This window comes from Chiloscyllium punctatum, chromosome 27, assembly GCF_047496795.1.
Source record: "Chiloscyllium punctatum isolate Juve2018m chromosome 27, sChiPun1.3, whole genome shotgun sequence".
In the NCBI taxonomy this organism is placed as follows: Eukaryota; Metazoa; Chordata; class Chondrichthyes; order Orectolobiformes; family Hemiscylliidae; genus Chiloscyllium; species Chiloscyllium punctatum.
Genome location: NC_092765.1, coordinates 32,497,000 through 32,518,547, shown reverse-complemented (window position 1 = coordinate 32,518,547; position 21,548 = coordinate 32,497,000). Strand labels below are relative to the sequence as shown.

The following is a 21,548-nucleotide window of genomic DNA, read 5'->3' as shown; positions in this document are numbered from 1 at the left end:
CTACTGCCTCAGTCTTAAACTTTTCACCCCTCATTACTGTTGCCAAAAACTCAGCAGAAGCATCTGTGAATAATCATTTGGTTATGGAGGGTGATCATCCCCATTTCCAAGCGGCCATTCATGAGTTCAGCTGAAGGTCACCAATGCAACTAAAGTTCTGAAGTGACTGGGCTACTGGCCAGAGGTGGAACAATGGTGAAAAGAGACCATTATAAGCAGTTCAAAGGAAAATCCAAAACATATATTTTTTTAAGCTCGCATGAGGGGCATATGACCAACAGCAAACCTCAAAATCTCAGCTGTGATGGATCACATGCATCTAGTCATTGACAGACAAGACAGCTGTTTCTGCTAACCAGTTCCAGTACTTTATCTGACATAGCAGACAGCTTTCCGATAATGCAACAAGTCTCCCTTTATAGTAAGTTTCAAATGTCCCCATGAAATGGCAGAACAACTGCTGTCTCTCAATCTACTGAAACTACTCTTCAAATGCCACTAAAAATGACAAGCAGCAGTGTGTGCAGAGCTCAGTACAAAATGAACTCAATTTTCTCATCACTCAAAGGTCATGTTTGTTCTATTAAGGAAAAGGAATCTCCCGCAGATTTGAAAGTAACAAACATAACAGTAGTGCAAATATTTAAGAAATCAGATAATTTGAATTAAGCAACTTTCAAACAGGAAGAGTAAATATGCTTAGGCAATACCCAGACTGCACCAGACCACTGGATCTTAAAGCGCAAATGTTTAAACGAGGTAATTTTTGTCATCATATTTCGAGGTCAGTTGGGAGGACCTGCTCAGCCTCTTGTTAATGACCCTGCCTGGTTTCAGTATCTACTGTTTCTATAATGGAAAGGGGATCGTTTATTTAATGAATAAAAACATAAATGATGTTTCAGGTTGAGGTGACCACTCATTGGAATGGTGATCGCTTTGCCAGGACATTGCCCAAGAGGTGCAGGTCAAAGTTAACACCGAACTGCTCCAACTGTTTTTGGCCATTTACAAAGTGCATGCTATGATGTTATTTCTAGAGCTTCTTCAGTGTTATCACTAGGCATCTTCACTAAATTAAAAAAGGAGGAAATACGAATCATGTTATTTTAAATTTGGATTAACCTACCTGTGATTCCACTCAGTTTAAAATAACTACCACTGATGATGTAGTCATCACCTCCAATACTGTTTCTAATATTGAGCACAGCTCAAAATATATACAACCCAAGACTGCAAGCCCAAATTCTGCAACTGCACTGCTGAGTATTTTCCATAGTTCAAGTGAACATTGGACAAAAATATCACAGCCACTAACGCAGAGAATGATGGAGAAACTCTGGCAGCATCTGTGGTGGGAGTAAAGTGTTAACTTTTCAAGTCTCATATGTAGTTCTGAAGAAAAGTCATGTTGGCCTTGAAGCGGTTTCAGATTTCCAGCATCTGCACCATTTTGCTTTTATCACACTCACTATTGCATTTTACTGAGATTATACAGGAACAATACAATCTTCTCTATGGTTGCATATACAACAAATATTGGAAAAGTCACATATTGAGAATGTGCAGTTGTGTTCTGCTCTCCCACAGAACAGCACAAACAGATGCTTTGGAATTGTCATCCTTTAGTGACAGAACTGTAGTTAAACAAGTCAAGTCAAATTAATGTTTTAACATCACAATTTTATAAAGAATAGCAAGGTTTGCCTACCAGCTGTAGAATGTTTAGATCTTTTAGGAGAGGTGGGAGGGGCAAAAAATGGAAGTGTTTTCTATTTGATGTTTCTTTGATGTTTCTCATTTCAGTTTCAATCGAGTTCTTCAAACGCTGAGGGCAACTCATTAATTTTGTTTTCGAAAGAGGAATTGCTCAAACTGTTGAAGGTTTGCATTATAACATGCATTTAAAAGGGAGAAAGTAATACCTTTCAGTAAGTAAAAAAAAATGCGATGAGAATAATCAAAGACTTCAAAAGAAGCTTTCCCTCAGGGAGAAGGTGGGAAAGCCAAAGATCTGTCCATATGAGCATGCGTTCCTTGGTAATTCAACCTCAATTCACTTTTTACAGGATAAATAAGGTGTCACTAAGATACAGTGCAAACAGCTAGTTTTACAAAGCTGTGGATGGGTATTCTATCCTTCACTTAGTCAACAGCAAACCTGATATAACCTTTCGGAAGTTTTGGCACCCCAGATTTGTATTGTAGAGGTTGAACCCTTTGTGCTGCAGCTAGAAAGCTTATTGCTGTCTGCCCAGATGTGCATTTTGCTTGCAGATAAAATGCAAGCCTATCCACACTGCAGGACTGGGATGAGGAGGAAAACCCAAAAGGCTGTGTCTACTTATTCCTGCTGTAAAACATTTAGCTAATTGAATGCTGGGGCACCGCCAAATATATCAGGGAAAATAATGCTACACTAGTATTTCTCCCTGTTAAGGAATAGGTTTCTTAACACATGGTTCTTATTTGTATGAGGTTTGAAGCTCTGAGATTATTCTTTATTTCCATATGCTATTCAATGCTATCAACCAGTCAGTCACAATCCCCGCTGATATTGAACAGAGCTACAGACTATGCAACTTGACACATTGAAAATACAAGGGGAAAAACCTGCAGTATTAAAATCAATGGGGGAATGAACAGATTCATTGTTTCAGTGTTTCCTGCTGTTTTGTTAACTTGCTTTAGAAATGCCATATGTCGATATGTAAGTGCCTATGACATTAACTGGTCCGACCCTGTTCAACTGGCCCGAGCTAACTCTACAGTCCCATATTCCATAATTAAAGGAAACTTAGTTTTTTCTGAAAACAAAACCCTATTCTTTGTCACCAAATCTTTCCTCATTCACAGAATCCTACATCAAAGGTGGCAACCATTCAGCCCATTGTGCCCATACTGACCCTTTGGAGGTTACCCAATTCATTTTTCTGCCCTGCCTTTTCCCATGACCTTGCATCATTTGTTTCTAACTTTTCATACAATTCCCTGAAAAAAAATTTTTTTGAGTTCTTTTTGGATCCTTAGATATTATTTTCCTCTGCTTGTTGTGTCAAAAGGACAGAGAAGCTCCACTTATCATGTTTTTCATGCTCCCAGATCATGGGTTATCCTTCAAGCAATTATTTCAACCTTTGTCATTGATGACATCTTTGACCAGATCAAACCTGGATAACGACTCTGAAAGTTAATGCTTCTAATTAAACCTGTTTGACTACAACCTGGTGTTGTGTGATTTTTAACCTGGAAACAAAATTGTTCCCTGTTGTCAGCTACTGCAGACAGCTTGTGAAGAAACCAGGAACACAGGTTGTATGAGTCACTATTCCTGTAGACCTTACCTCATTGATTGCAGCAAAAGTCATCCGCATTTATCCAATACACAGGCTCCTTTTATTATTAACCTCTCATGCCAGCCTCGAGTACCTGAGTTAATGGGACCCACTTCAGACTAAAGTCTCTCCCAAGATCCTGAGAGGTTTCATCTGTATAAAACATCAAGGAGACAATTCTCTCAACTGCCTACATCTCTCTGCCAATGTTGCCATTTTCAGTTTCAGCACAGAAAATAGAACATAAGAGCATTCTATGACATATTTTATTAAATTTTATTATAGAAGCAGATTTTAGATCAAGTAACAAAGGGTTGAATGAGCACTTCAAGCAAGGAGCTGCAGTTTCACATGCAAGTGTTTGGTCAATACTGCTCTGTCAATTTATCACAATGTTGAAATTATTGTGGAAGAGACAAAATGGGGACCAACACAGATCCCATATTAAGACTTCCATATTCAACTGAGGAGCTGGAAATGGTGTGAAACCTAATGTGTTTGGCATGAAATGGATAATGTAAACATAACCTATAACAACTGTATGCCTAGTGAGGCACCTCAAAATGCCACAAACTGTTTATTTTGCAATGTTAAAGCTGAACTATCGTGCTACAGTATGCAATAACTTTTAAGAATAATGTATATTTTTAAGAAAAATGTTTGGACTAATTCAAGTCATTTCCTAAGTTTAAATTAAACAAATAATAATTGAGAATTCACTGTCTCGATTAAGTCCTGGTTTGAAACTAAACACAGACTACAGGAACTAAGTGATCAGGGTCTGTGGCCTTTTTACTTTCCTTTGGTTTGGATAGAGGATATCTTGAGCTTGACCTTAAAGACATTTGTTGCTCTCTGGCTTGTCCCAGGGGATTATGGGATTTCCTGTACTGATTAATGCTGAGGTGACCATCTTACCAAAAGACTGTAAAAGACAAACTGTAAAAGTATTCCATTCACTGAGCATTGTTGATGGCTGCATTTATAAAATAAATGCTCTTACTGCTGAGATGCGGTGTAGACTAACCTGAATGGTGTAAGACGATGACCAAGACAGCGTGTCATATGGTCATGGGACTAACAAAGATTTACTGTCTGGAGAATTAATGGAAGGAAGGGCCAGAGGATTTAGAGGTAATTATCCACTTCAAGAACTGAGTCTAATTCCTATCTTGCAGGGAATTAATGCTCTTTAAATGTAGTACCTCCAACCTCTTAGGTTAATGGCAGTGGCAAAAGTACTACCCATTGTAATGAAAGATGTTTGAATTGTATGTATTAATATCATTTTTTGCACATTGGATTACAAAATAGTGGTTGTCTGTAGTGGTTACTTTTGTAAATAAATAACTAGATCAGAAGTTTTTTCAGAACAGTGACCTAATCCAATGTGTGTCAAAAAGCAGGGAACCCCTGGAGTGTTAATGGAAAATTGTTTTCATTGTACTCCCTTATGACAGGGCATATAAATATTGAAGACTATTGGCTTGCTTTTGCTTCAAAAATTAAGGAATATTGGCTCAGAAAATCTAAGGATTGCAAGTTCTGGCATTTATAGGAGATCTGGCTAAGAAACAGATACAGTTCTATCTTAGAACAGAAAATAGCACTGCTGCTTTAGTTAGCTCAGAGAAGTTGTAAAACTTTCAAACTAGAAGTCTTTGGTTATAAATCTGTAGGCCATTAGAAGCTTAGAAAGTCTAAGCTCTCAGTTTTATGAGCATTCGCGAAGGACGACTTCACGGTTTAGAGGACAGAACTGTGATGAATAAGTTAAGTCAAGCTTAAAGATTTGATATTGAAGAATAATTCCTTTGGATTGGAGCCTAACAGTGGTCAGAAAATGTGATGAGATTTTGTTTAGTTGTATTTTACATGCTTTCAAACTGTGTTCTACATTTACTTAGCTTGTTTTGTTTTCATCTTTTCTGTAATAAATTTCTGTTCATTGTGTTAAAGAAACTCTGCACCGTCATGTAACTGCTTCAGTGAATGATCACGACATTGATTAAAATAAAGATACTACGAGCCATTAAGCCAGATTTCATTCTGGGATCTAAATTGTTCGGTAGTAACATCAGCAGGGATCATAACAACAGGATTTGTCATATTCCTTATCCACATAGATGTCATGAACCAAGAACTGGGTAAATGGTGTGAAAAGCTGACCTATCTGAGCAGAAAGAAAATTAACTTCCATACTCATCGCCCAAATTATATTGCATAACAGAAGATTCCAATCTTTGTCACATCTAGATATTGGTAGAAAAATATAACATGAATTATTTCAAAGAAAACATTCCAGGTGAAGACAGTAAATATTTAAGCACTTTCTAATTTAAATGGATTACACACCATAAATGGCCTACTAATAGTTCTAAGTCATCCAGTGAGATCTTAATGGACATTTACCCTTTGGACTAATCTTATCTTCAACTTTTAAAATCAGATCTTGGTTTCTAGAACATGTTGTTGTGAGGCTTCTCCTGAATTTACTGATGATACACTCCTTTGTGCATAGTGTAAAATCAGTGGCCATATCTAAATATACAGAGCATCTCAATTCCTGGTCATTTAAGTCATGTCTGATGCACCCAAACAAACCTTCAAAGGCATAAGCAGCTTACTGCCAGCAAGCTTTTTGTTTTTAATGTGGTGACCACTGTGTAATGTAGGGAAGCACAAAAAACATATTGCTAAGCATAAAGTCACACAAACAATAAACAATTGGACAACACGTTTTAATTATCTTGGTTCAAGATTACCAAGGGAAACACTGAAAAGAATCCCAATAGGACAAACTGGGTAGGGTTTAAATATTATCAGAAAGATGGTACCTCTGACAGTACAGCACTCACCCCAAAGCTGCACTAAAGTGTCAGTCTAGATTATGGAGTTAAAATCATTGAGTGTAGATGGAGCTCACGACACCAGACAAAGGCTGGAATGAAACCATTGAGCTCATGCTGACATTTAATGCCATGGATTGGTACAGCTGAAGTCTGCATATCCAAAAGAAAACAAACATTTTTGTTATAACAGAAGCCAATTGACCATCTTCTCATTTATATTTCACCTTTTCAGCATTTGCAGCTAACTTTTATTTGAGTTTGATATAGGCTTGAGTAAATAGTGCTTTATGAGGATAATTAATAACCAATGAACCACAAAATGAGATCACAGCTTTGAGGTCACTCCCTTGTATCCTATACTTAAATGCTTAGTTAATGAAACAATTTTATTATCGGGAGACTCTGACTATGAGCAGTTGCAAGAGTATGCGTCCTTTACGTAGAGTTTAATAGAGAAGCAATACAAAAGCTGCAATTTCAGATGGTAGATTTCAACACATTCACAATTTAATTCAGGTTAGGATCTATGTCAAACCAGTAATTTTTTAAAAATTCACCGTATGTGGGCGTTGCTGATGAGGCCAGCTTTTACCAGAATCCCTGGCTGTCCTACAGAAGGTAACTATGGGCTATCTTTCTTGTATCCCTGCAACCTCTGGTGATGAAGATAGTCCCTAAGTGCTCTGAGGTTTAGAGTTACAGCACTTTGATCCAATGACCATGACAAAACAGTGATATTTTTCAAAACCAAGATTATATGTGATTTGTTGGGAAATTCGGAGGCGGTAGCAAGTTCTGCAGTTATATACCCTGTTTTTATAGTTGATAGAGGTCTTGGGTTTGGAAGATTTGTGTGTATAGTGGGCAGCATATAAAGATTCCAACACATTTTTACAAGCAGCATTACCTGGACTGGGTTAGTGATCCATCCACAGACTGATAGGAAGGGTTTAGAGGGACATGGGCCAGATGCTGGCAGGTGGGACTAGATTGGGTTGGAATATCTGGTCGGCATGGATGGGTTGGACTGAAGGATCTGTTTCCATGCTGTACATCTCTATGACTCTATAATAGGATCAGCTGGAAGAATTTAACTTTTTTGGGAACAAACATAAATACAATGATGCAAAGCTGGAGAAACCAATTCTGCTCCTTCACAGTATACCCTGAGTACACAAAACATGCAATAGAAAATTTCCAGTACAAGGTCAAAGTTCTCTTATTTAAACACTGACTTATTTAACTGACAAATTAAGCTTGCTTTGGTTATCAGCTAACTTCAACTATCTCATGGTCTCTAACGCACATGTGATTTTAAGTCTCCACAACACCATCTGGCAGCTAAAAGTTTCCAGAAATTTCTGTTCTTATTTTTGGATTACCAGCATTTGTGACATTTGCTTTTGCTTTGGTTCACCTTTTAAGAACTAAAAATTATCTTTAGCATAGAATAACATAGACATTGTGATTTTTTTAAAAATCAAGATGTAAATTTGGAATATATTCTTTTTTGACAATAGTGAGAAATGCACAATAACACTCTTGCTGTCTTCTCAACACTTCAATGGAAATAAGAATGAGGATAAGTATGACCCCAATTTCCTCAAATACTTGGTTATGTATCAGTGTTATAAAGTGGCGTTAAAGTCCCATTTAAATGCGGTCATGGAGCCTGTGGGTTATTAGGGTGGGTCAGAGGAAATGTATTCTAGAATCCAGACTAATGTTCTGGGAACATAGATTCAAATGCCACCATGGCAAACGATGAACATTAAATAAAAACTAATCTTCATGGAGACCCTGTTACAATTGTCATAAAATCATGGGCCCCATATCTCAGGAAGGATGTACTGGGCCTGAAGCAAGTGCAGAGCAGGTTAATGAGAACAACCCCAGGAATGAAAGGCTTAACATAGGAGGAATACTTGGAGGACTCTGGGTCTATCCTCACTGAAGTTTAGAAGGATGAGAGGGGATCTAATAGAAAAACTTACTGAATGGCCTGGACAGAGTGGATGTTGGGAAGATGTTTCCATTGGTAGGAGAGAGGGGTGTAGGGTGTAGGTTTGCTCGCTGAGCTGTAGGTTTGATATCCAGATGTTTCATTACATGGCTAGGTAACATCATCAGTGGCAACCTCCAAGTGAAGTGAAGCTGTTGTCTCCTGCTTTGTATTTATATCTTTTGCCTGGATGGGGTTCCTGGGGTTTGTGTCGATGTCATTTCCTGTGTTTTCTGAGGGGTTGGTAGATGGCATCTAGATCTATGTGTTTGTTTATGGCATTGTGGTTGGAGTGCCAGGCCTCTAGGAATTCTCTGGCATGCCTTTGCTTAGCCTGTCCCAGGATAGATGTGTTGTCCCAGTCGAAATGGTGGCTTTTTTCATGTATGTGTAGGGCTACAAGGGAGAGAGGGTCATGTCTTTTTGTGGCTAGCTGGTGTTCATGTATCCTGGTGGCTAACTTTCTTCCTGTTTGTCCTATGTAGTGTTTGTGGCATGGAATTTTGTAGATGACGTTGGTTTTGTCCATGGTTTGTACTTGGTCTTTTAAGTTTGCCAGTTTTTGTTGAGTGTGTTGGTGGGTTTGTGTGCTACTAGGATTCAGAGGGGTCTTAATAGTCTGGTTGTCATTTCTGAAACTTCTTTGATGTATGGTAAGGTGGTTAGGGTTTCTGGCTGTGTTTGGTCTGCTTGTTGTAGTTTGTTCTTGAGGAATCTGTACACTATTTTTGTTGAGTATCCGTTCTTCTTGAATACGTTGTATAGGTGGTTCTCCTCTGTTTTGCGTAGTTCATCTGTGCTGCAGTGTGTGGTGGCTCGTTGGAATAGTGTTCTAATACAGCTTCGTTTGTGTGTGTTGGGATGGTTGCTGGTGTAGTTACGTATTTGGTCAGTGTTTGTCGGTTTTCTGTATACGCAGGTTTGTAGCTCTCTATTGACCTTTCTTTCCACTGTGATGTCCAGGAATGCGAGTTTGTTGTCGGTTTCTTCCTCCTTGGTGAACTTTATGCCTGTGAGGGTGTTGTTGATGATGTTAAATGTCTCTTCTAGAGAGACTAGAGGGCACAGCCTTAGAGTAAAGGGAAGACCTTTTAGAATGGAGATAAGGAGAAACTTCTTCAGGCAGAGAGTGATGAATCTATGGAATTCGCTGAAGGCTGTGGAAGCCAGGTCATTGAGTATATTTAAGACGGAGATACATAGGTTCTTGAGTATCAAGGGGATCCAGGATTACAGGAAGGAAGCAGGAGAATAGGGTTGAGAAACTTATCACCCATGATTGAATTGTGGAGCAGATTCTATGCGCTGAATGGCCTAATTCCTGCTCAGTCTTATGATCTTAATTAATCTGGTTCATTAGTTCCTGTTATGGAGGAAAATCAACCAACGTTACGGGTCTGGCAGATATGTGATTTCAGATCCACAGCAAGGAAATTGACTTTTAACTGCCTCCTGGGCAATAAGAAATGTATAATAACTGCAGGTCGAGCCAGCAATACCCACCTCCTACGAGCAAAAGAAATACATGGGGGTCACTGTATAGAACTGTAGAGAACCCATAGCCCATCACTGCTGCAACAATGTAACAAAACAAAAAAACTTTCATAAATAACATAACCCCATAAAAATTGGTAAATACACAGGAGCACTTCATGGCTGCAATCTTAACCTGGGATTCATGGGTTATTACCTGGCCTCATGCTTCACCTTTACAATCTAGGGTGTTATAAGATTACAGCCATGGAGCTGCAGCTATTGCCTAACTACCCATTATTTTCTATTTAACAGACAGAATGTAATGTCGCTGTATTAACTGATCTGTCATTTATCTTGTCAGTGTTACGGAGTAGCACATTCCTCAAATTTACTCATCCAGATCCTCTTCTGCACAATACTGCTGACAATCTTGTGATGATATAGCACTGAAATGGACTGATGGTCTCCAGGTAATTGGCATTTATTGACTGAGAAATGTGATAGAAACCAAATGAGACTCACACAGCATGCATGGCCTAAGCCATAAGTGACCGTGATTGCTGTAATGGTTTATTGCACTATATCCAATGACTGAATGATTGGTATTGTTAACGGTGTTCAATTATTAAATATTTGGTGAACTGGCACACGTCAAAGTCTTTCCCCATCATATCATCTCATTTTTTGCTTTGTGTGGATAAAGCAAGCATTTCCACAAAATAAGGAATAAGGAGAGATAAGGAACAATTACACTTAACTTTGTAGCTATTTTGAGAAGGAAAGGAACAGGAAAATTGGGTGCCTGAAACAATAGACACATCCTGTTTGTCAGAGGATGCACTTAAAATCATTGGTTGCAGTAAATATTCAGCAGTATCAATGAGTTTTGATATAGATGTTACACATTCAAGCATTTTTTTAATATAGTGTAACATATGAGCTAGAACTGAAAACAATAGAATTTCTTTGTTCCCCGTTTGATTACTGCCAAATGTCTTGTCTAAGTTGATCTGGTGTACAAAACTTTTGGTTCCAAGTTATGCTTTGAGGCTTGTACCCAGTTTATAAATCGATCTTCTCCATGCTTTCTGCAAATAAATTTTCTTAGTTCACCACCAGTTTCAATAGCGTCACTATTTTAAAAAATGTTGAGCTGCAAGGTGACGGTATGAAGTGAATCATTCCCATAGGGAAACTCTATTTCATACTCACATGTAAAGAGATGGTTTACTACTTTAAAATAAATCATTTATTGAAACCATGTTGAGAATTTACAATAAACCTTTTATGTTTTTTTTAGTCCTGGTTGTTCATATTTTCTTACCACTTTTATGTGAACTGTAAATCTATCCAGTGCACAAAGCTCTCTGGGTGGCATGTGTACATTTTATTGCATTGGTTCTGGGGATTGTCATAATAGTTTAGTGAGGCTCCTGCTATTTCAGCGCAACTCGAGGCAGGGACACTGGTGGACAGTAAAAAAATGAATTTAAGGTGATTGGAATGAGCTTCAATATGATTCTATGAAAAGAGTCTTTGAGTTATATTCATAATTTAATAGTTTTTACAATGACTAAATATACACAGTTTCAATTGATTTGAGAGTGGGGAATATTATTTTTTATGAATCTACATGTGCATCAATTAATCAAATATGGATCAATGGTCCCCATGTGCTTTTTTTTTCCTATTCATATAGTACATTAAAGAAGAGAGAATGGTTATTGATGTGGACTTTAATATGTTTTCTTTCCTTATTTCCTTGGCTGGGTGCAGTTAGACAGGCAGAAAATAGTTTGGTTCCTTTCTCTTGCAGCACAATTGCTTATTGTAAGGCAGCAAAACAACTGGATTTATCAAATATTCAAAATATTCCTCCTCCACAAAGTGTTTTGCTTTGCCGTTATCATTTTACATTTCTTTCTGTTGCTTTGTTTGTTACATCTTATACTCAGCGTAGAAGGTGACCATTTTTAGAAGGTTGTTTTAAACTTTAAAGGTTAATTGCTATACATTACAATCTAGGGCATTTGATTTTGTTAAGAATTTAGTTGAAAAACAAATTGAATATATAACCCAGACTTCTAGTCCATGTTCAGTGAATAGCATACACAATTTTGGGTTAAAAGGTGTGGGTTCAAGTCCAAGTCCGGAATATGAGCACAAAAGTCAAGGGTGATATCCCTGTACAGTACGAGGGGAGTTCCGCACTGTTGAGGGGACTCTCATTTAGACTAGACTTTTAGTCGACAAAAACTCAAACCGTTCTCATGGACGAAAGTATAGATTGCAAACACGGTTTCAAAAGAAGATGGAAGTTATCCCTTGTTGTTATTTTCTAATCAACTTGTCCAGCTGGAGCAAGTGGGATTTGATCACAGGCTTCCTAACTTACAGATCAGGATATTATCGCCATACCCCTGCAACCATCCAGAATTTTCTGGCCAATATGTATCATCAATTAACATCACTTAAAAAAAAATTATCTGAGCATTATCACATTGCTCTTCATAGGAGCCTGTTGTGTGCAATTTAGCTCTAATGTTTCCTACAACAGTAATGATGCTTCAGAAATAATTTATTGACTATAAAAAATGCTTTGAGATGTTCTAAGCTGTGAAAGGCACTATGACTTTTGAGTACAAGTCTTTTTCTTTTATTCCAGTCAAGCAAGAAAGTTTGCAATTGCTGACACAGCACACAAGAAACTGAATATAAATCTTCCATTCCTGTAATCCTGAAAAATCTGCAACACCATAAACCCTTTTTGAGACAAGCCCAACCAAGCTCTGGCAAGAAAGTGGATTCTGGGGCACGTTGCCAAATGGTCTGCAGATACTTAAGTCTTAAGAAAATAACAGCAGCACATTTTTACATTAAAACGAGCAGGTTTTAGTGAACAGCAGTCAAAATATAAAATTTACAATACTTAAAACAGCAGGAACTTAAGCATATGCTCCAGAACAGCACAAAACTGACAGAGCTGGAGTGGCCATTGCCAACTCAGGAACTTCATGCCAACTGGTTAACCTGCAACAAGGGAGACAGGGAGTCAGCCTGTACCTACCAATCACAGTACAACATCTACCTATCATTCACACACCACTAATAGCATAGCACAGGCTCCCCATTATGAAGACCCCATCAACCATCATCAGAGTTAACCTAACAACTAGCCATCACTACAACTATACCATTAACCAGCAACAATCAGTCAGCACCATGCAGTAGGCTTGAGTGACTTTTTCCCCCATAATATCCTGGCCAACATTCCTCCCACAGCCAACACCAGAAAAAAAACAAGTAATTAGTGTCATGATTATAGGATGTTGCTGATGTCAGATGGCTGCTGCATTTGCCTACACAACAGCAATCATTCTACTCCACTTGTAATTTACTTGTAGGGAACGCTTGTACATCATATATCATACATCATATCCAGGTATGATATAAATAAACACATTTGTTAGCAAGTTTTGAGAAGATTTGTAGCTCAGGCTGAGGTTCTGGATGTAGCTTTGCTCGCTGAGCTGGAAGGTTCATTTTCAGATGTTTCATCACCATACTAGGTAACATCTTCAGTAAGCCTCTGGGTGAAGCTTCATCCAGAGGCTCACTGATGGTGTTACCTTGTATGGTGATGAAATGTCTGAAAACGAACCTTCCAGCTCAGCGAGCAAAGCTACATCCAAAACACATTTGTATTGACATGAATTTACATCAAGTTGCTCAGAGAAGTTTCAAAACGCACATATCATTTTGGCTTGAGTCTATGCCAAAATGCTTTGGGACATTATGGAACATCAACTGTGGCTCAGTTGGTAGCATTCTTGTCTCCGAGTGTTCAAAATTCAGGATTTGCAAAGAAAATCTAGGTTTTTGTTCCAGCAGCTAATTGTCAGAGTTGGTGTTTCCCCTGGTGAGATATTGCAGTAAGCCTATCTGAACTTGCAAGCGTTTACAAAAATGTCATTGCACAATTTTAAAGAGAGGGAAGTGATTCCTGGCCAATATATAGTCCTCCAGCAGCATCACAGAAATAGATTATCTGATGATGATCACATTTCTGTTTATGGGAACTTGCAGTGCATGTACTGGCAGCCGCATTCCCTGCATCTCAACAAGTGATGACACTGCAAAAAATACTTTAATGGCGGTAATATGTTTTGGGATGGCTCGTGCACATAGAAGACACTGGATAAATTTATATCTTTTATTTTCCCCACGTAGACACACTTGTGAAGGACAAAGTAGACAACTGGGAACAGTGAAGCAGGCTACATGGATTCTAAACTTGATTTCTATGATAAGGTGTGGGTTGAAAAACACAATGAGGTTACATTCTTTCACTAAGAAACTCAGGATAGAAATCTGGCCATAAATGAGAGAAAGTGAGGACTGCAGATGCTGGAGATCAGAGTCGGAGAATGTGGTGCTGGAAAAGCACAGCAGGTCAGGCAGCATCTGAGGAGCAGGAGAATCGACGTTTTTAACCTCAAGGATGAGGCATGTGGGCCGGGGAGGGGTGTGTGGGGGTGCTGAGAGATAAATGGGAGGGGGGGGGGAGGTGTGGGTTTGGAGAAGGTAGCTGGGAATATGATAATATGATACGTGAAGGTGGTAGCGGGGTGGGGGGGGGGAGGGGGGAGGTGATAGGTCGGAGAAGAGGGTGGAGCAGATAGGTGGGAAGGAAGGTGGACAGGTCAAGAGTGCGGTGCCAAGTTGGAGACTTGGGATTGGGACAAGATGGGGAGAGGGGAAAACGAGGAAATTGGTGCAATCCATATTAATCCTGCGCGGTTGCAGGGTCCGAAAGCGGAAGGGGAGGCATTCTTCCTCCAGGCATCCGGTGGTAAGGATTTGGCAATGGAGGAGGCCCATGACTTGCAAGTCCTTGGTTAGGTGGGGGGGGGAGGGGGGGGAAAGGGGTGGGGGGGAACGGTGTTGAAATGTTCAGCCATGGGAATCAAATTAATGGACCCAAGGTACAAAAACAGTAGGTTTCTGCAATTTTACGAGATTTCCTTTCGCCTCAATTTAGAATTCACACTTGGATAAAATGATGTTAGGAGATAGGGAAAGACAGACTGGTGAAAAGCAGCATTACCAACTGCTTATTTTGTTTAAAGCCAAGGGATTTATTGTGAAAGCAACGAGTCAAATGAGGTTAGATCATCTGTATAATTTAACACGATTTTATCATTTAAAGAAAGCACATTATGCATTCTCATCATTTTTTTGTGCAAACAGCCAATTCCATTGTAACAATGTCACATAACAGGAACGCAGTAGGGCCAAAGTTGTAATGGAAAGAAGTGAAGTTGGAAGACTGAGGTTTAGTGTTTTTTCAGCATTAAACAATCAGCTTGCTGCAGATCTATTTTGACACTTGTTCAATCTATTGCTTTCATTAGCACTGTTAAGGTGGAGACAATTGCTTTCCAAAATCTTTAAAATTCCAACGAGCTTTCTTAAAACTTCCTGTAGCATTGGTGATGGCTGTTCCTTTTGTCAGCTCTGGGAGATTAATTTTTCCCAGTGCTTTGTAACCGCTTCTGATCTAAAGCCAAAACTGGTCTCTGTGTTGTATATAAAAAAACAACCAAAGCAATCAGTCTACTTGATGAGTCAAAGTTTTAAGTGTCTGACTCAGGCACGGAGAATGTCCGCAGTAAATTGTTCTCCCTCCTTCCTCCTGGAGGTGTTAATGTTTGGACTGGTCCCACTGACACCATCTATTTCTGAAGGACCAATCTTTAGTGATCTCAGATAGCGAGCTCCAACCAACAGGAACTTGCATTCATATGGCACCTTTAAAATGACAACAACCTCTCCCACAGAAATTTGCAGGTATGCAAACAAATAAAAATCGGCACCAAGTAACACAGGAAGCTATTCAGACACGCTTATGAAACATTTAGTTCAGGAGTTAAGTTTTAAACGACATCTTGTAGGACGACAGAAAGGTCAGGAGACAGAATAGTTTTGTTTTTCTAAACATGGAGGCATCATAGCTGAGCTTTATGTTCCCCTGTTTGGCACAACTTCCAGCACAGATCGTCGGAAAGTGATCAAGAGCAATATGCCTTTATCCCACTAATTTGCAGGAATAACTGTGCTTTGTACTCAGTTCTACCTAAGTTCAGTACAGATCAAAAATCAAGGGACCTTATTAACAGATTCATCAGCTGAGCCAAGTTCAAGTTTCTTTTGATCTAATTCAAACATGTTCAAGCATCCTTTTTCCTCCACTCAGATGTTTGAGCTCTCACCATATTTTACAGGGATTCGAAGCTTTCCTGAACAAAGGCAGACTTTTGAAATTTCCTAATCAACCCATAATTGAAATCAATTCAACATTCTCCGCGATAAAGACTTGTTGCATTGAAAAGAATCAGAGTACATGTACAAAAGAAGAATTTGTTCTGGATACCAGATGATTTGAATGGAAAATACTTTGCTTTTATTAATTCCAAACTGTGAACTTGCATCTAGCTCAGCAGAAAGAGTGAAGCACTGAAATGGTCCTGACAATGGAACTCTTTACACTTGACTCCCAGTTTCTCAGCTTCCTGGACATCTGCAATCAGGCACCCTCCTTAGGCCACAGGCTGTAGAATTCGTTTTTTTACAAATTCATTCACAGTAGGTGGACTTTCATAGACCACTGTAATTACCATTGAGAACGTGTTGTTCCGGTGTAGTGGAGTTACACTCACAGTGATATTTGGAAGGGAATTGCGACAAAGGTCTGACTCTGGATGGTGCATGCCTTCATGGCTTGCAGTGCCTTGATCGATGCTAGCTAGTCCATCCAACTTCATTCCTTTTGCCAGACAGGGGTTACAACTAGGCCATTTCGAAGGGCATTTACTTATCCTAAAGGGCATTCATGAACTAGATGGATTTTCAGAATCACAGAATCCCTACAGTGTGGAAGCAGGCCATTCGGCCCATTGAGCCCACACCTACTCTCCAAAGAGGATCGCACCCAGACCCACTCCCCTTACTCTATTCCCGCATTTCTCATGGATAATCCATCTAGCCTGCACATCCCTGGACACTAGGGGCAACCAACCATGGCCAATCCACCTAACCTGCACATCTTTGGACTGTGGGAGGAAACCACAGCAGCTGGGAGAGAACCCACGTAGACATGGGGAGAATGTGCAAACTCCACACAGACAGACAGATGCCGGAGGGTGGAATTGAACTCAGGTCCTTGGTGCCATGTGGCAGCAGAGCTAACTACTGAGCTACCATTTCATGGTCTCCATTCAACTAGCTTTTGAATTTCAGATTTATTATTTGAATTAAAATTGCACCATCTGCCACGGTCCAATTCAAACCCTCAACTCCCAAAGCAATGCCTTGGATCTATGGATTAAAATTGACAATATCATTTCAATGCTGCCTCCTGGTTTGAGCATAAAACTCCACAATCAGCCAGAAGATGGTACAGCCTTGCAAAAAACTGCCTTGCAAATAGAGTGCAGCCAATTTTGGGAAAGACTATAATTCCTCTAATCTAAGCAATAATAGATGACTGCCTAAATCTCATTCAGATATTTTAAGGAACATAACCCAGAGCTGAGGAGGTGAATTCTGCTAATTGTAGTAAATGTCACAATTATGAAGAGATGGAATTCCACACCTACATTCAAGGACTATATTGCTAAAATTAGTCAAAGATTTGGATGTGTTCCTGTGTCTTATTTTCAGTTGCCTTCTGCAGAACGTAATTATTCTTCACTCCGAATTTCTGATCTCATTTGAGCCACTTTTGACTTCGTCTAGCCTCGTTTGATAAGAACTAGCTGTAATCTGACAAAATCAGTTAGCACTCCAGACGCTGAGGAGATAACTGCTAAGCTATCAAGGTAGTTCACTGTATGAAGGCCAAGGTTCATTCATTCTTGCCACAATACCCACAGGGAAAATGGTAAAGGGTTAATGAAGTGCATCTCCATTGTGCTTTTATCTTGAGGTTGATATTGTAAACTGTGTCTGAATGCTGGAAGTGACTCATGCTGGATTGAATCACAGAGCAGGTGTTTTGGCTGAAAATTGAAGGTCTGGATAAAACAGACTGACCAAACATAAGTGGTTAACCGCACAGACATCTATCAAAGAAATCCCGAACAGCTGAAGCCCTCTAACTGAGATCACTCATCCACTCTCAACTCTCCTAATTTCTAGCATTTGAAAGTAAGAAATTAATTATGATAACTCTGCACTAGATTTTCCACACATTTAGAATTTGAAATGGTGAAAATTTATTGTCATTTTGAACCGATACAAAAATTGCTGGACTCATTTTTAATTTTTACCCTTATATTAAAAGAAATGAACCGCAATATTCCAAGATATGTTTATTCTAATTACTTCGACTTGACAATGTCCTGTGATAAATCAAACTGCTGGCACTATCTTAATGGCCTAGAAGATAAATAAAAATAGGCCAAAAGATCTATACGGTGGTTTGAACTCCCAATTATCACGGTTCATCACAAGTTATAGTCCTACAAGAATTACAGTGCTGGCCCTACTGGAACTTATAGGCCAGGCTCTTGGTTATTAGGACAAAATGAAGACTATAGATGCTGGGGAGTCAGAATCAAATTGTAAGATGCTGGAAAAGCACAGCAGGTCAGGAAGCATCCGAGGAGCATGGGATTGACATTAGAAACCACATGCGCAATATCTGTATAAGTTATGGTGGACTTGGTGAGGGGGGGGTGGAGAGGGGATGTTTACCAACCTAATTGGGTAGTGAATCCTTGGAAATACAATAAGTTGAGTGCATATGATGCACTTTCTCCTCTAGCTCTCATGTGAATATCCAACTGCCATAATTTGTAACCAGAGGATTTCTCATGCTTTCCTGAGGTTTCATCATGGCTTCCATGTCACGCTCATGGCACATTATGAAAACATTTCTAAGAGGAGAAATCCTGCCACATTGAATGAATGTCTGTTGAAGGTGGTTTCAGTGATCTAGTGTTTGGAATCATAAATTGAGGAACCTTCCCTGAGGCCTGGTCATAAATTACACTGAATTAACTCCATTCCTTTATTATTGGGATATCTACCCTGAAAAACTAGGGTTGCCACTTTTCACTGACACCTTAAAGATGGTTTTTGATTTAATAAAAATGAAAATTAATAACAATGGTCCTTTTAATTACATCACAGTGCTGACCTCAGTCCTGATAGAGAGAAGCACCTTATCCATTAGAGAGCAAGTTGTCACTGCTCGGCATAAGGCAATGATTTTGTTCAGACCATAAACCGCAGTCTCCATTTTCTCAATAACAAAGCATGTTTTGGGAATGAGGTAATATGTACAACTCATGCGGTCTCTGCACTTATTTGAATTCCTCTGGGTCTTGGAGGAAGGAGGCTTTGCTATGAAACCTTATGAGAGCTTGAGCATTTTTGTTGATTTGCTAACAGAAATAGCATGGATAAATGTATTTGTTTAAATATATCGGGGGACATACTGACTTATTTCTGAGTCAGAAAGATTCATGGTACTATGATTTGCAACGGGCATTGTTCAATTAATTGCAATTATGGCTCAAGATAAGAGATTCAGCTGGGATTGCACAACAACACAAAAATTACAATTTGCATTTCTGCAATATACTTAACACAGCAAAATAACCCAGGGCACTTCATAAGCGTTTTAGCAGCAAATATTTGATTCAAAGCCACATAAGGAGATTTGAGGTCAGATTTAAAGAGTGTCTTTAAGAGGAAATGAGGGGAAGAGAGGCAGAGAAGTATAGTAAAGCAATTACAGAGTTTAGAAGTTTCATAGCTGGAGACAGAGACATCAAACTGGAATGATTAAAATCAAGGATGTACAAGAGACTAAAATTGGAAGCATCCAGGGTTTTCTGAGAGTTGCAGAACTGGTGGAGGTTAAATGTGGAGAAGTAGGTAGAGGGCAAGGCCAATTTTGAAAGCATGAATTACTGAATTCATTTTATTGCACCATTTTAACTCATTACTGCAGTTCAGAAAGAATACTATACTCAGATTTAATGGATATTTAGCCAGGTGGCAATTGGGTAAACGGAGCTGCACTGAATGGAGTCTGATTTGAATGCCTGATGGCCAATGCTGGAGACCAAACCACTTTCCTGACAGCTTTTAATACTAATCTGATCAGAAAATTTCTGGCATTAAGTCACAACTGACAGATAGTTCATCAAGTGGAGGTAGGGTTGGGATGTCCAATGGCATCTATGAAGCTGAGCTAGGGAAAAATAGAGCTTCGAAAGAAGGGCAAGATCAAGAGCAACAAGGCCTAGAACGTATTCAGAATTGGGGTAATATTTGACATGAGTTACTCATACCACAAATATGTCAGGTCATGACCATATCCAATGACAAGTGGAACTCAATTGATTTTTGATTCTCAGTTTCTTTATCTAAAGGTAATTGATCAAATTTCAGCCTTTCACCCCACTCCTCCCCCAAATGACTACACCAGGTGTGGGATGGGCTGAGCTATGTACAGACTTGGAGTCAGCTAATCCAGAACAAGCCAAGTTGCAATTTGGGATCTTACTAGTCTCTATATTTCTTAGCTCCTAATTTAATAAATGTGAAGGCCACTTGTGATACAGTTTGGTAGAATTTGGAAATTTTGATTTTAAATTAGAGGTTAATGGAGTTTGGTTTTCATTCCGTGAAGGTGACTTTTTTTTTAAAAAAAGGAAAAGGGCAGAAAGTCATTTTTGCGCAGTGTGTTCAAATATTATTTCTAAGAAAGCATGTACCTTAGACTAAATGACTAGATAAACTACTTAGGAAGTTGTTTGATGAAACGTTTATAAAGTGAACTTTTTTTTATGCCATACAGAAAGTTAAGCTACAATACGTTTTCAGAGTCAAGACTGTGGTGCTGGAAAAGTACAGCCAGGCAGGCAGCAGAGGAGCAGGAGAGTCAACGCTTTTGGGCATAAGCCCTTCATCCAGAATGAGGCTTGTGGGCCATGGGGGCTGAGAGATAAATGAGAGGGGAAGTGGGGTTGGAGGGGAAGATAGCACCCCCCCCCCCCCCCACACCCCACCTCGGATGCTGTCTGACTGGCTGTGCTTTTCCAGCACCACACTCGCGACTCTGATCGCTAGTATCTACAGTCCTCACTTTTTGCACAATACGTTTTCAGTTGAAAAGAGTTTTATACCAGCAGAAGGTTGCTTTAATTTGTGGTAGTCCAGACTTTCAGAGCTGGAAAGGAGCCTTTACATTAGTGATTTTTGAGACCATAAGTATGTAAGGTAGCTCGCTGAGCTTGAAGATTTGTTTTCAGATGTTTCGTCACCATACTGTGTAACATCAGTGAGAGTCTCCAGTGAAGCGCTGGTGGTATGTCCCGCCTCTCTATTTATGGGTCTTGCTTTCTTAAGGTGGGTGATGTCATTTCCGGTTCTTTTTTTCAAGAGAAGGTAGATAGGATCTAAATCAGTGCGCTTATTAATAAGAGCTCTGGTCAGATGCCATGTCTCTAAGAATTCTCATGCGTGTCTTTGTTTTGCCTGTCCTAGGTGGTGTGTATTGTCCCCCACCAAGTGGTGTTCTTAGAGGCATGGCATGTTCAGTGACTAACATTAAGATAACCAAACTGCAGAAGTAAAATTTAAAGATCAATGATGTCAGCTTCATTCCATGATTTAACTTATCCAGTATTACCATCATCTGGGATCATCAGTTCAATAATGTCACAACATGGTGTGATTATTTCATTCTCTTGACATTTTCCTGTGGGCTTTCATCACAATCCTTCACTCTTTTATAAGAAACTAAGTAGCCTTCTCTGTCCAGTCCAAGGTATCCAAGCTTAGAGATTCTCTATTCATCCTATACTA

At 39.3% G+C, this 21,548-nt stretch overlaps 1 protein-coding gene across 3 annotated transcripts in view; it reads right to left on the bottom strand.

Moving 5' to 3' along the window:
* fhl3a (four and a half LIM domains 3a) overlaps positions 1-21,548 on the bottom strand; it is a 109,184-nt gene that overhangs the window by 70,435 nt on the left and 17,201 nt on the right. Inside the window, exon 2 of one of the 3 annotated variants that reach the window (XM_072548489.1) lies at positions 6,194-6,337. The exons of the other annotated variants lie outside the window; for them this stretch is intronic. The gene's annotated coding sequence lies outside the window, so the exon portion shown is untranslated. The remainder of the gene's footprint in view (positions 1-6,193; positions 6,338-21,548) is intronic. 3 annotated transcript variants of the gene reach the window in all.